General features: G+C 41.9%; 1 protein-coding gene across 8 annotated transcripts in view; it reads right to left on the bottom strand.

Annotated features, from left to right (window-relative positions):
- The window catches only part of ENOX1 (ecto-NOX disulfide-thiol exchanger 1), a 359,555-nt gene extending 344,908 nt beyond the window's left edge, over positions 1 to 14,647 (bottom strand). For 6 of the 8 annotated variants that reach the window (XM_039567926.1, XM_039567920.1, XM_039567969.1 and 3 more), the window contains exon 1: positions 14,262 to 14,644. The gene's annotated coding sequence lies outside the window, so the exon portion shown is untranslated. Of the gene's footprint in view, positions 1 to 14,261 lie in introns of all 8 variants that reach the window. The other 2 variants (XM_039567955.1, XM_039567962.1) reach the window with 1 other exon arrangement.
- Positions 14,648 to 15,106: the final 459 nt, after the last annotated feature.

Genomic DNA, 15,106 nt, shown 5'->3' with positions numbered 1-15,106 from the left:
TTTTTATAAGTTTGGTCCATTTGCATAGTGGGGGTTGATTACAATTAATTACAATTGTAATCTCCAATTACAATTTCAGGTAGTTAAGTCATTTATCCCAGTTTGTTCCTCATTAATCCACTTTGTTTACATATTTTGGGGCCTGAGATAGTAAGGTGTCCTTGAAGTTCAGGCCTAGAGAGGATCTTTTTTGTCTGACCAGAATGGAAGAACAGTAGCTAAAAGGCTATATGGAGTCTTAGAGTTAAACACTAAAGCATTACAGGATATGAAAAATATAAAAGCTAAAATCCTAAGCCATCACAGACATAAAGAAAAGGAGAAAGAAGGATTATAAAAATGAAAGAAGACAAAAAGTGATAGAGAGACAGGCATACAAAAGGGATCACTTAAGATTTAAAAAAAACCAAAAACCAACCCACCAAAAAAATCCCATACCAACAAACAAACCAAATGAACCCCAAAAAACAACCACAGCTCTATATTCCTTCCCAAAAATTACTCTAGAAACCAGAGCTGGAACAAAAGTAAGTGAAATTAATTTAGTTGACTAATGAAGTTTCATTTGATGCTAACATCTTAGGGTTCGGTCCTGTCTCCATCAAGCAGTGGGATTTTTTTGCCAGAACTTCTCAGCTCCTGTGGGATTAAGGACAAGCTGAAGCAATGCCTGAATGATTTTCTGCACTGAGACACCCAAGGTACTGTGTACCATAGCATCAGGTCTGGATTTGTAAGGATGACTAGTCTTTACTAGGTAAGCGAATTAAGAGGTAGAAAACCCATCAATGTACTACATATTGCGGCCACCACATACATGAAGGAATGACTTCTCTCCCTAAGCTGAGTTAGCAAGCAATTTATTATGTTATAAAGTGCTAATAATTCCTCCATGAGCTGTCAAAGGCTAATTCATCGCTTAAAAAAAAAAATGGACTGGCAAAGAAATTAGCAAAGGAATCACCATCAAGTAAAAGTGGAATTTGAAGGCTTTCTAGGAGAGATGGTAAGAAGATTTGGGTTCCACTTCCCACCAGTGGGAATACTGCAGTGTTCCAACAGAACAACCACTGGAGTGGAGAGAAAAAAAATAGGAGAGACCCTCAAAAAGATTTATCAAATCACTTATTAAAATATAATGAATATTAACAAAAGACAGTACAAATTCTCTTGAGAACTGAGTATTCCTAGGGTTTGGATCTCTTCTTCTAGGCTGTTAAGGTTGCTAGGGAATTTCACAGTTAATGGTGTATTTCCATATGAATGTTTCAAGAAGGGGGAAGGGTTTGCAAAACTGAATCTTAAGCATGGAGTTTTCTTTGTGCTTCAGAGAGAAGAATCTGATGCTCTTGTAAAGCTGAAATAAGAAGCTTTCATATTGAACGACAGATTATCAAAGATTTTTAGTAGAAAAACGTACACAGAAAATGCTTTATGAGGCACTGTGACAAAGAGCTTGCTTCTCTTACTATGGTTAGTAACAGCACACCAGACATCCCATTACACAAACTCCAAGGTCATCGAGCAGTCTACAAACAAGAGCAGCTTTGTTTTGCTTTAACAGATAAAAGCAATGAGTTTATTTTGTTTTAAACAGATTGTATGTCCATTTTTCATAAACCATTTAGAAAGAACATTGCTGTAGGCATCCCAGTGACAAATACACTGAGGCACCAGCAAGTGACAACACACTTTGTACTCTTTGACATGGATGAAAGAATTCAATTCAACTTTTCTTTTTTCTATCTGGAAAGAGAAACATCTGGGAAAAACACTTTTTAGCCCTACTTCCTGAGAATGAATCTTAAATGATGCTCTGTCTGCAACTTCGTCAGTTTCTCCTCCATTTTCTTTGCTAACTTTGGGTGGCATTGGTCAAGAGCGACCAAAACTGACAGAGGTCCCTTCATTTTAATGAAAATAAGGGGATGATTAAAGGACAAAAATAATAAACATCCCATGGTTAAAATGGCAGGCACTCAACCTTGCATCAGAAAATCCACAGAGCCTTCACCACTAAAGGAGAGCCTGCAGAAAACAAGGTGAAGTCGGCTCTGTGCTCACCACCCCCATTTATCTGGTTGTTTTCCCATCCTTTAGTACTGAAAACATCCCAACTCTAGCAACTCTTATTTATGCAAGCATTCAGTAAATACAGACACACTTCCACAGGCAACTGCTGTGACAGCTGATCTTCACACTACGGTATTATCTTAATAAACTCTCTCTCAGCCCCAGGGTCTTTGTTCTCACACAAATGACCTACAGTTGGTCACCCTAGATCTTACACAAAGCATGACGAGCACAGGGGTTATATGAGCTAATTGCATAGTGACTGCAAAAATAGCATGCTTTCTTCTCTTCAGCAACATGTTCTTTCTCTATTGAAAAAAATTCAAGTTTATGACAGAACTGTATATCTCGATAACTCTATCATTAGTTAATGTTACCACCACATGAGCTTGTCTGCATGGTATTTGACAAAGAAATTCAAGTTAAACAGCCTCCTCCAGAATGAAGACAATATTGGATTAATTAGGTAACTTGCTACACATTTAGAAAATGAAGATGAATTTCCCTTTTATAACCTTATTAAAATGCTACGGAATAAGAACCAGATTGTAATCTGTTATTGAAGTACAACTCATAAATATCTTTTGAATTGCTCAAAATTTAAATCACTGGGGATCTGAATCTGGCCCCATACATCTTAAGAGAACATTTGACTCATTACTCATGTAAACCTCCATGAACACATAATGCACAGGAACTAATTTGTTTTCTAGGAGAGTTCAACATTTTCTGCCAAAAGAACTCATATTCTGGTACTTCTAACATACTACGTTATTTTTATTGGTCTATGCGCTACTTTTACTACTAGTTATGGAATAAACATCTGGAGAAAAGCAGAAACTAGTGTCTAATGGACCCTTAGTCTTTTCCCCACATGCTTCCCAGAACTCAGGCAACTTTCTTTCTCTGATTGAAGACAGCCACTGGAAACACTGCAAGAAGTCCATAAAGCATTTATTATTGAAAACACAAACCACAGACTACCAAACTAATTTTGTAACATGATTATTCCTCCAACATGGTCCAAAACTGAAAGCACACAACTCTAAATAAAATACACAAAAACACAGTAGCTGGTCATAAGTATCTAGACAGTAAGATCTACCATTCTTTTAGTTTATTCTCAGGGGTGCCTTAACAACTTGGGATATAGCTCCACAAGCTTTTTGAATACAGATTAGTTTTCTCTCTACTTATGATTCATGATGTTTTTGCACCAGCCAGGTCCGAACCTCAAGTTGTGTTAGCATGGGATCATGCATGACAAAGTGAATTTATCAAAATGTCTCAAGCCTAACTGTGCAACATGGAAAAACACCCCACACTTAGCTGGACAGGGAAGAAAATTTTCAAGCCTGAAACATCCATATTCAACTGCCAGCATTTCCTACAACTCAACTGCTATATATTCCACTGTTCTGACACAAACAGGGTAACAGAGTGATCATCTGGATTTCAGCTTAAGTTAGGAATCCATGCTCCTTCTGACTGTCTCATTTCCTGTTATCCCACTCACCGTAGGGCTTGGTGAGAATCACAGACAAATAAAGCTGGAAACAACCATGCAACAGGATCAGTTGCATCCTTTCAAGGCAACACAGTTATATCTATCAAATTCTTAAAGACCCCATGATAAAGCCCCACAGTGTTCACACAACCCATGCTAGGATCCTTCTGCATCCTTACCGCTAGAAAAACTTTCTAAATGTTTTATTTCTTGCAACATATTCAGCCTATTACTTTTACTCTACTCACTCTGGGCATTGTAGACCTTTTTCCTTGCAGGTCAGATTTCTTCCTGTTCTCCATCTTCACATAAAACATTAATCTTGCAATTCAGTTTTTATAGCTACTGAGACCTCCTTCAATAATTTTTCTCAAATATCTGATGTCAGTTATTTGTAAGTTAGATGAAGAAAGTTTCCATCTGAACTGGAGCATCATCAGGCTGTTTCTGCTGGAAAACCTTCCAAAACCATCATTACTTGCCTTCCTAATATTTCCACTTCTCTGGGGAGTCTCTGGGGAATTTTTATATTTATATAAAAATATAAAAGAATTATACAATGTAGTATAAAAATTCTTTACAGAAGTCACATTCGACTTCTGTTTAAATGAAGCTGCATTATTGAGGACCACAGAGTAGAGGCAAAAGTGAAAATAAGATCTTCCTCAGATGATGTCTATGAGTAACTGAAGGAAGGAGGCGTAACTACTCTTTTTTGTTTCCAGCCAACTGCTAAACACACAGTTCTCTCTCACCAAGGTGAACTCAGCATCAGGACAAACTTACCTCAGAAGTTCTCATTTCAATTTGTTTCTGCCACTACTACGCTTGCTCCTCAGGCACTTACAGAATGCCTCCTTGTTGTACAGCCATGCCGTGGCATCCCTTAGAGACACGGCTGGGAGCGCTACAAAGCTCTGCATTTTGCCTTTCACGGATGCTTCTAGGCACTCTCTGAACACTCTTCACATTCACTAAACACCTTGCATTAACAGAAGTGCTGTTTCATTTTGGTTTGTGGTTTTAGTTTTGCATTGCCCTTTTCCTTCATCGGTTTAACAGTGAACTAGTGAATTTAAATGTCTTTGAAAGGGCAGTACATACAGGCTTACAGCTCACTTTATATTGTTCATTTTGTATTAGCATGAAATGAAGTTTCTCACCAACTCTGAAGTCTTCATTTTCCTAGTGTTTAACACATGAGTGGCTATTGCTCTTTGTCCTCCCAATAACACAATGATTCCTCTACAACAAAATGACATTGAAGAGCCACTGAAACCTAGAACAGTGACTTCAGTGATCATCACAACTGTACTTCAGTGATGCAAGGGTTGTATCCAGCTTGAAGCTATCAAGGTTGAAGTTGTACTTCAACGACACAGGAGATCTCATCTTCAGGATTATCAAATTCAACCTTCTGCTTTCAATTCAATATTCAGTTTCATCGGGTAGCCTGTCTGACACTGGAGAATCAAAAGAAACTGATTTTCTTCATCATTTCAAGATGACCACTAATCCTTTCTGCCTAGCTACTCATGCAGCATTTACACTTGAGGTATAGAAGACTTGTTTGATTACAGTGAGTTGGCTGACTCACTTCAAACTACTCCCTCCATTCTTGGGCAAGATAAGCCTGAAAATTATTACTTTTATCATTTCTATTTTATTTGTAGTATATAGCACTGAACAGAATCTACTTTGTTAATGTGGAAAAGGTAAACATAGGTATCAGACCAGCAAGCTGGCCTTATACAGACTTGCCCATCAGATGTGCTGCCTTCTTCCAGATTTGAACAAATGAAGCCTGGTCTGACTGCACTGGTCTCCCTTCTCATCACTTTCCATGACGAGTGGATTACATTAAGCAGCTACTCGGTTCTTTCATTATCAGCAAGCCTTTTTCCTTTTCCCCAGAGACTTTATGCAGTTATATAATCTCCCTTAGTATTTTCCAAGAAACTGAAAAAGAAATTCCAATTTCCCATCTTCTTTTACTTAAAAAAATGTTAATAGTGTCCTTCGTAGGGTGACTTTACAGCCCTCCTCCCTTTTGTAAAGAAAACCATATCAACTACACATTACATATGTTCTGTAAAACGATACAGAACTTAAGCAAACTTACCATGAAAAATAAAACTAAAAAACCCAGCTAATGACATACACACCATACCTGGTTTCACATGTCTTTATGTAACAGTATTAAGCTTACAGAATTGGCAAGAAACTGGGTAGCTAAGTAGATTGGCAACAGCATACGGAGGCTCTTGCTCAAATTTTGCCCAGGTCCCTCTAGGAACTGAAATGGCATGTTCTCTCACAGGCTGTCAACAAAATAAAATGGTAATGGCTATCTGGTTCATATGAAATGGGAGATTACACTGCAGAAAATGATTCATCAGAACAAATGGTATTTCCTCTTACTCTGAAGATATGAATAAACTTGAATCCAAAAAAGGCCAAGGGTGCCTTCATTTGCTAAAATGAAATTAACAAAAGAGATGCTCATTTTAGCCAAACTAATGGAAAGACAACATACAGAAGATTCTAAATCAAATGTACTCTCCAGGATCTATAAATCTTCAGCTGTCTCATGGAACAGTCTGTCACCACTGCGTTCACTTATGCTCTCCCTGAAGACAGCAAAAGCCAGATGGGCATGGGCGGCATGACGGCACATGAACAGACCACCCATTTAGAGCTAGTAAATCCACAGAGTGCCTGCTCACATCTGTATCTGCCAGCAGAGGACCACAGCCACACTCTCTGATGTGTCTGTAACCATATCACCCTGTGCTGTGATCTCAGCAGATTTCACTGCTAAGCAAGGGTCCCACCTCCGAGAAAAACTCCAAACTAAGCAGATCGCTTATTCAGAAAATGCAACTCTCTCTTCTAAATCATGCCAACATCTATCAGAAGTCATCAGAAGAGATTAATCCATGGATTTCTAACACCAAAATACCTCTACCATTGCAGAATAAGAGGGAATGCTTCACTTGGTAGAAAATAGCAAGCTCTTATTCTATATACAGAGCAGCCACTGAATTAGGATATAACACAATTTCACAGAATGTCAGACCAGCAAAATATTAGGAAGCAATCTGCTGCTTTCAGATGAAACAAACTTATTTGTCATTGCTGAAATACCTCTTATAATGGCAGAAGTACCAGTGCTCATTCTAAGAACATGCTCTTATTCTGGTTATTGCAATCCACCTCCCCAAGTTCACCCTACGCCTTTATCAGCTCCTATTTCATTTCTTCTTTGCTTCCCTGACAAAATGCTTCCTTAAAGGAATGAATACATCTAAACAGAATTGTTAAAAATACTATTAAATCCTCACTGTATTCTACCCCAGGCAGAGCTGTTAAGTCCTGAAGCATTTTACACTGTGTCTAAGGCACAGGTCCCTTTAAAACCTACACAGAGACAACCTGCCATACCAGAATAGTTGTGTATTATCCTCTCTGGACATGGAGGAACTGTTCCTCCACATGTATTGTTAAGATCTACTATACAAAGCCCCACATCCTAAATGGTAACACTATGTTAAAAGTACCTGTATAAAAGCACTTTAAAGCCTCATTTAAATTAACTCTAAAAATAAAGATCTATTAACAGAAACAAGTTGTAATTAAGATTACTGTTGAGCTAGCTTATCCCTGCAAAGGGGAGATAATAATTCTACATTTATCTGGTACCTTTCAGTCTAAACCATCCCATCCAACAAACCTGATCTTAGACATCTTACACAGAAGAGTGCTATTAACATACACAAGTAATTCTAAGTAAACCAATCTACACAATTTAATTACTAGCACCTACCAAGCTTGATCCACTCAATTGTATTGGTTCAATTTACTTGACTTATCCATCTACCAAATTATCCATCCCTCAAAAAACTGTCCCTCTTGCAGAAGCAATGCATTGGCAATCAACCTCAGTCTTAATCCTTATGTTCTGCCTAAAAACCTAAACTTCCTTCAGTTTCATTCAACCTCTTTCAGGCCTCCATCACCAACATATCCACCAACTCCCAGAGACAAGCACCAGCAAGGACTGAACCTGGCTTACCTCTCAGAGGATTTGTATATGGGCAAATACACCTGCAGTGTAAAGGGGGTGTACTGGTTTTGAACAGACAGTTTTTCCAAGTTATACTGCACACAGAAGACCTAAACCTGTCTTCCATTACTTCGAAACACTCCTTTCTTGCACCATCAAGTACTTAAACCAAAGGTCAGTCTCAGCAACCAGCTCTACCCCAGATCAGCCTTCCCCCATATGTGGTACTCCAATGGGAGTACTGTTTTAATCATTAACATGCAAAGAAGGGTTATTCTGAATCCCTTTATGGTTTTTACCTTATGGTTACCAAAATAGGTCTTGTTTAAACAGTTGGCTGTCAGGTATCCATAAGCACAGCAGAGGGAAATCCACCTCCTCCTCTGCAATTGGCATGGCTGTTGGCAAACGTTCCCTGACGATATCAGTCTGCACAACATTTTTTTCTTTCTGAATGCTTGTTCGAGCAACATGAATTGCAATAAACCAGTGTATTAACTTCATTCCAGGAAAAGGTTCCACTAGAAAGCTGTCATTATACCTTCAACCTGCACATTCCCTGGCTAAGTCTTCTCCCAGTTTACATGGATGATGGAGAAATTTAAAGCAATGCACCCTTGGAAAGATCATCCCTATGTCTCTCCCCCTTTATCAGTCTCTTCCAGAAAACACACCACTGGTGGCAGTGGTCATCAGGACTAGCAGTGCACACTGACTAGCCAGATCACAGGAGACAGCTGTGCTGAGATCAGGGGATGGTGGTGGGGGGGACAGGAAGGAAGTAGTACCTGCAACCCATCATTGCACCTGATGGAAGTAAGTGCCCTCAGATGATAAAACAAAATGCTGCAGAAACTGTCAAGAAAGAGGAAGTTGTCACCTCTGTGCCCTCTACACCACCTGAGATGCTCATCATTCTCAAAAGGGAAACCAAACAAATTAATAACCCATAGCTGTTTACTAAAAAAACCTACTGTAGCTAATCCTTGTACATCCCTCATGCCATCACTGACTCAACCTGAGCCCATATGATGACTCTGTTCTGAATCCTGCATTATAAAAGCACAAAACCCAACTGTCTCAGCACTGAAAACCAAGTCAAGGTTGGCTAGCCCGGGATCTGACCTCCTGTAACCGTCAGCTGAAACTAGAACAAAACAGAAGCATGAAAAGGGGCTGTTAGATCTTGCACTTCATCTCCTTGAAAATGCAGGAAAACACAGGATTGCCTTCTCCAGTACATCTGCCAACAATCTGCCTGCTCTTATTTTAAGCATCTGAAGAGTCATGGGGGGCTTACACTGCACCTGAACTAATACAGGCCACAATACATTTTTCTGTTACTGAGTTTTGGCCCAGAATTCATCTTAAACTTTTATTTCTTCAATTTCTCCATTTAGTTCTAGGTATTCTCTCACATAAGTCAGGAAAAAAATCTGACTGCTTTGACTAAAATACATTTCAAATACAGACATGTAATTAACCCATCTCTCCATATTCGGTCCCAGACTAGAGATGTCCATTTTTGAATATTTCCCTTCAAGCTACTTCCTCCAGACCCCTGAGTATTTTGTTGCTCTTCTTTGAGCTTCACTCAAATTGTCAATACGTTCTGTTAAGATGACATTCAGAGTTTTCACATGTTCATGACAGAGTTTTATGAAAAGGGAATCCCACCTCCTTGTTCACTAAAATGGTACCTTTTTCTTGATAGCTCAAGCACAAACCATGCTGTTCTGTAATCAAATCCCATTCCAGACTCATGTATTAATTCTCAATCCCTTCCAGCATCACTATCACCCATCAGTAAGTTCCTGATTTGATACCCCTTGCCCCAAGAACTTGCCTTTTCCCCTACTTATTCCCTTCACTCTAATATCCTAGAGGAATTGTCCTGAAGTTCTGTTTACTCCAAAGAAAAGGCATTAGTTTAAAAGGTTATAGGTTTTGCCCTATTCAACAAAGCATTTAATTACACGCCTAACTTTCACCACTTTCTTAAATCCAGCTGATCTCAGCAAGCAGAGATGAGCTTCAGCACACACTTAAAAAAAAGTTGGGTGTGCAAGTCAGTGCTCTGCTGAACCAAATCCTCAGTTTCTGTAATCACTTGGATGCTTTACTTTCTGTATTTGGCAAGAATTGACAGCTCAAGGATTTAAGGTAACAGGATTTTAAAAACAAAGCTTCAAGAGAGTCCAAAACTGGCATCGTGCTTTCATTCCTTTCTTAAAAGAAAAACAAGAAATAAATATCTAAGTAAATACCCCTCAGTACAGTAATCATTAAGCCTATAGGTTTAAACATGCAGTAAGTAACTCTATATTCTCATTACTTCAGTACCCGCTTTGAAAAATAATAATAAAAGCAAGCCTTGTGAAAAATTTGGAAGGGCTTGTGTATCTCAGCAAGATATGCAGCCCATTCCCTGGCAGCTCATTAGCCACGACCATCACTGCACAGTTAGAGAGAAAGAACAAAGCTGTCCATTTCTTAATTCCTATCTCCTAAACACCTTTAAGTGGAACGGACATAACTCACTGTTCCACTTAAGATGAACTTTAGTGGGGAGAAGGGAGAGGAAAGTACTAGTCTTTGGTTCGAGCCATGGGTTGGCTATCTCAATCAGTGGTTAACCCACATTACAGCAGATGTAAGCTTTATATTCATCACCAGCAACAAATGCAGTTGGCATAAAAGGAGTTTCGTGGAGAATATTTAAAATCACTTCCAAATGACTTCCTCTGTTTATACACAGAACACTTCGTGACCTTCTTCCCCCTTGATTTTTGTTTGTACTTTTAGTTTTCTTTGCCTTCTCTCATTCTGCTGCCTGGCAAACACAGGCAGAGGTGAAGTGGGGACTGCTATTAGGCAGCCATATCAGGCTTCATCTGTGGACTACCTAATTGTAAGATTCAAGTTTTGGGAGTAGTGCCATCTGAGAAAGAAACGGAGAAGAAAAATTGGAAAATGACTACTTCCTCTCAATCCATAAAGACTTCCAAAATTCAATTAACATGTTCTAAACTAAACCATCCGCACATGCTATGGCACTAAAATGTGCGATTTCAAATATAGACAAGAAGGTAGCTACTCATAGGTATTTATCAGAATTATAATATTCTCTGACCATTCCACTTCAACCCTTTTTATTCAAGTAGCAGGTGTTGTAACCCTTTTGTACCTCAGTACTTGAGATGAACCAGGAAAATACCTATAGGCAATATAAATAAGTTCTGTGACTGTGTATGGGATCTCTTAAATAATGCTGTGAACCCCTAAGTCATTCAGAGAACACCCCTCCCATGCCTAGTGTGAATCCTGTTGTTTAATAATGCATACATGACTAAGTTTGCTGTCTTCCCCACAGCAAATTTTTCATGTGATTTTACAGTTTCCCAGACTGGAATAATATTTTCACTTTCACAGACTCACTGATGCAACCAATAGGAAAACCACCTCTGTTTCAATTTACTGTGTGATGTCTGTAAATACTGCTGGATAGTGAACACCTGTAGGTAAAACTCTGCAAAAAACTTTTTGCCATTTTCTCCTATAAAAGAGAGACAAAAGCATAGAAACTTCTCTGCTGCATTGTACATATCTACTACATACAACTACACATCTGTGCCTGCTCACCCTCCTTTTCCTATGGCAGCTCAGCATCTCCAGCAGCTTCCAAAGCACTAACACCTGCATCCATCCCAGGTCACATCTCCAGCTTGCACTAATGGATTTTTTCAGATAGATGGCAGTGCACAAAGTGCATCCCAGATTGATCCAGGGTCGAGATGCCATTTCAGTGCTCAGGCACTTTAACTAAGGGAATTACTGCATTATCAAAAGCACTTTTAGAAGGATGATGGCTTAGGACCCAACCCTGCTGCACGGTGATAGCACTAACTCCTTGGAAAGGCTGAACTGGGTGCCAAGAACGTAAACACAGCAAAGAGGCACTTAGGATTTTACTTTCCATTCCTGGGAGCCACAAAGGATTTTTTTCCCAATACATTCTAATAAACATAGTTTTAAAACACACAGCTAAAGTATGACTAACAACACAAAATCCAAAACAATATTGAATGTTGCATACAGGAGATGATATATCTGATTTTCAAGGGTCTGTAATAGCACCGATTTAGAAACAGTCCTGCAATAAGAACAGACAACTCCAAATCATTCTAATTGGCAAAAATTCTACTTAATTTTGTACCCCCTTCATTCTAACAGACATCATTATTAAGAGAGCAGGCTGAAATTTTAACCATTTAACTGCATTTACCCCAGCAAATCTCTTTCTCACAAAAGGAAAATATTAACAAAGCAGCTGAAACAAATAGGACTGAATCTCCCTGCATAATTAGTACTCCAGTATCTACTACTTGAGGATATAGCTATCATGATGTGGAAGCATCCACCATCGTTTTGTTTTCTGTTTGCAGTAGGGGGTTGCTAGGAAACAAAATACTATTGTCTGATTTCATGATCTACTGCCTGGTTTGCCTGGCAATAAAGTCTTCCAAATCTATTACCAGATTATTTTGTATTTTACAGCAAGATTAAGACTAACATTAAAACATATCCACACAGAGAAGAGCAGTAAAAAATGCCTCAAAATTCAGGGGAAAGTATGTATCTATTCCAGGCTGAGGAAGACAAATTATACTGAGGAAAAATGAACTCAAACAATCTGGTGATATTTATATATGCACACGCTCACACGTGTATCAGCGTTCCTTGACTGTGTCTATAGTTTTGCTGACTTGTCAAAGACTCTCTCACTTCCAAGGATACAAAGTGTTCTCTTACTACTGGAGAGCTACTGTACACTGCAAGTTCTGTAAATATCACATGCTGCAGAATGCCTGGTGCGGGCAAGCACACATGCCACCGTAATTTTTGTTCTTGGAATCAGATCTAGGTTGTTTCAGTGCTTTAATTTCTTTACACAATCTTTTTATTTTTCTTTTCTTGTACATTTGGACAGATAAAAGAGAGACAATTCCCTATTCTCACCCTCCCTCTTTGGTTGTAACATAAATAAATAAATAATCAAATAGAAAAATAAATAAAAGCACCAGGAAAAGCAATCTAAAATTGAAAGCCAAAATAGAAAATTTCACATAATTTTGACTGTGGCAAGTCTTTGTAAAATGAGATAATAAAAGATTATGAGAACCAGGTAAATGTGGGTGCCTATCAATGCATTCCCACAACATGACAGGAGACCTCAAATGCAAAAAACAATCATACTTAAAAGCTGAGAGACAGATGAAGAGAGTTCAGCACAAAGTCATAGAGAAGGTTTTAAATAAAACCTGCAGAGTAGTTATTACTCTTTTATGTATAGCTACAATTTCACACCATGCACAACATGCACTATTTCAAAGTCCTTTCAACTTACTTAATAATGCCCATGCATTTTATCATTCCATTTTAAATTTGAGAAAAAAAATGAATGAGGTTCATTGCAGAAAAACATCAAAGCTTTTTACACGTTACAGCAGAACTCCCAGTGATAAGAAAAAAAGAAGTAGCAACACACAACACAGAAAATACACACTTCATGGGAAGGACCTGAAAGCTTCTTGTCCTTCCTGCCCAGAGATGGATTTATTCAACCTCTATAGTTTCTGATAGTTTCCTATCAGACACTAGGAGCCCCCACCAAACCACATTGAGAATTAAAGAACAAAAGAGTAAAGTGCAAGCGAGCTTCCTCTACCCCAAACAACAGGCAAGCTACTTCCAGCGATTAGATGAGAGCAGAGGAAGACGGACACGACCCACAACCAATCCCTCTCCTCACCAGGGTCGAATACGGCTGTTCCCCAGCTGATAACCTGCTACAGTAACACTGCTAGTTACAAAACGGAGTTCAGTTCTCGGTAACACCGGGATCCTGTCACCTCTAGCTTCACTGAAACCTGTTTTAAAACACTCTCTCAGGGAACGAGGAGAAACAGGAGAGGGATGGGACAGTCTCCTCCCGAGCTGCCACCAAAAACTGTTCTGCCAGCTGCAGGGGGGCTACCGGCGACCTCGCAGCCGCATCCACCCAGCTCTTAGAGGGAAGGAGAGGGAGCGGGAGGGACCCCGGCTCCGGCTACCCTGGCTGCGCTGCCCGCCTGCCCACGCGTGTGCCCCGGGGGAAGCTGCCCGGTGCGGCGGGGGCAGCGCCGGACGCTGGAGACCCGTTCTACCCGCGCTGCAGCAGCGACTGCAATTAAAAAAAAAAAAAAAAAAAAAAAAGGAAGAAAAGAAAAATAAATAAATAAATAGCCCGCTAGCGGGAATGGGAAAATAAAAGCCCAGCCGAAACAGGCGGACCCCAAACGACAACAAACACCGGGCGCCAAGGAGAGCAAACTTTCTGACTCACTGGGAAGAGCCAGTGCCCGGGGGGCGCCGGGCAGCGGCGGGGGCGGCGCGCGGCCCCGCGGGAGCGCAGCCGGAGCAGGAGCCGGAGCCCAGCGAGGCGGGCGCCGCAGGCGGGGCTGGGGCAGCGCGTCTCGCCCTGCTCCCGCCGCCCTCCCCTCCCTCCTTCCCCGTCCCTCTGCAGCGCCAGGAGCCGCCCGGGGCGGGCTGCCGCCGCGGGACCGCCGTACCTACCGCTGCCGGTGCGGGGCCGCGGAGCAGCGGGAGCCGCCGCCGCCGCCCCCCTTCGGCGGCTGCCGGGCCCGGCGGCGCTGCAGCAGGCGGAGGACGCCCCGCGGCGGCGAGGAGCGCGGGGCCGAGGTGCGGAGAGGCGGCGGCCAGCGAGGCACGGGCAGCGCGGTGCCTCTGCCCGTCCGGCTGTGTGAGCGTGCGTGTATGTGTGTGTGTGTGTGTGTGTGTGTGCCGGGGAGGGATGCTGTAAGGGACCGAGGGAAAATTCTTCCCTCCTAGCAAAGCCGCCGACAAATGGCAAGGCAGGTGTGCAGGGGAGGCAAGGCTCCCGAAGGAGGAGGAGGAAGAGGAGGAGGAGGAAAGGGGAGAGGGGCGGTGAGAAGGGCGGGGAGCGCACAGCCGTCACGGCGTCCCGGGGACAGCAGCCCCGCCGAGGAGGTGCCGGGCGCGGCCCCTGGGGCGGGCGCTGGGGCCGCACGAAGCGGGGTGAAGCCCCGCCGCAGCCGCGGGGAGCGCAGCCCGCTCCGCCGGAGGGGCGGGGAAGCGGCGGCGGGTGGGCGGCGGGGAGCGGGCCCTGCGGAGCCGCGGGGGCCGGCGGCGGGGAGGGGTGCGGGCTCCAGGCACCCCGAGCTGAGCATCCTGCCGCAAGTTTTCCCCGAGGCCTCCCCCACCTCAAACGCCCCCGTGCCACGCACAGCACCCTGGGCAGCTTGAGAAGCTGCACCCCATCCGACGGGATCGCTGCTTTCTTTGGGAATCCTCCCGTGAGGAGTAGTTGTATGTCTTGTCTGCAAAGGCTTCCACCTACCCTTTAGCCGTGGCTTCAAATCAGCACCTTTTAGAGAACA

The sequence above is a fragment of the Corvus cornix genome, chromosome 1, assembly GCF_000738735.6.
Source record: "Corvus cornix cornix isolate S_Up_H32 chromosome 1, ASM73873v5, whole genome shotgun sequence".
Lineage (NCBI taxonomy): Eukaryota > Metazoa > Chordata > Aves > Passeriformes > Corvidae > Corvus > Corvus cornix.
The sequence above is the reverse complement of the archived record's forward strand: the minus strand, read 5'-3'. Positions and strand labels throughout refer to the sequence as shown.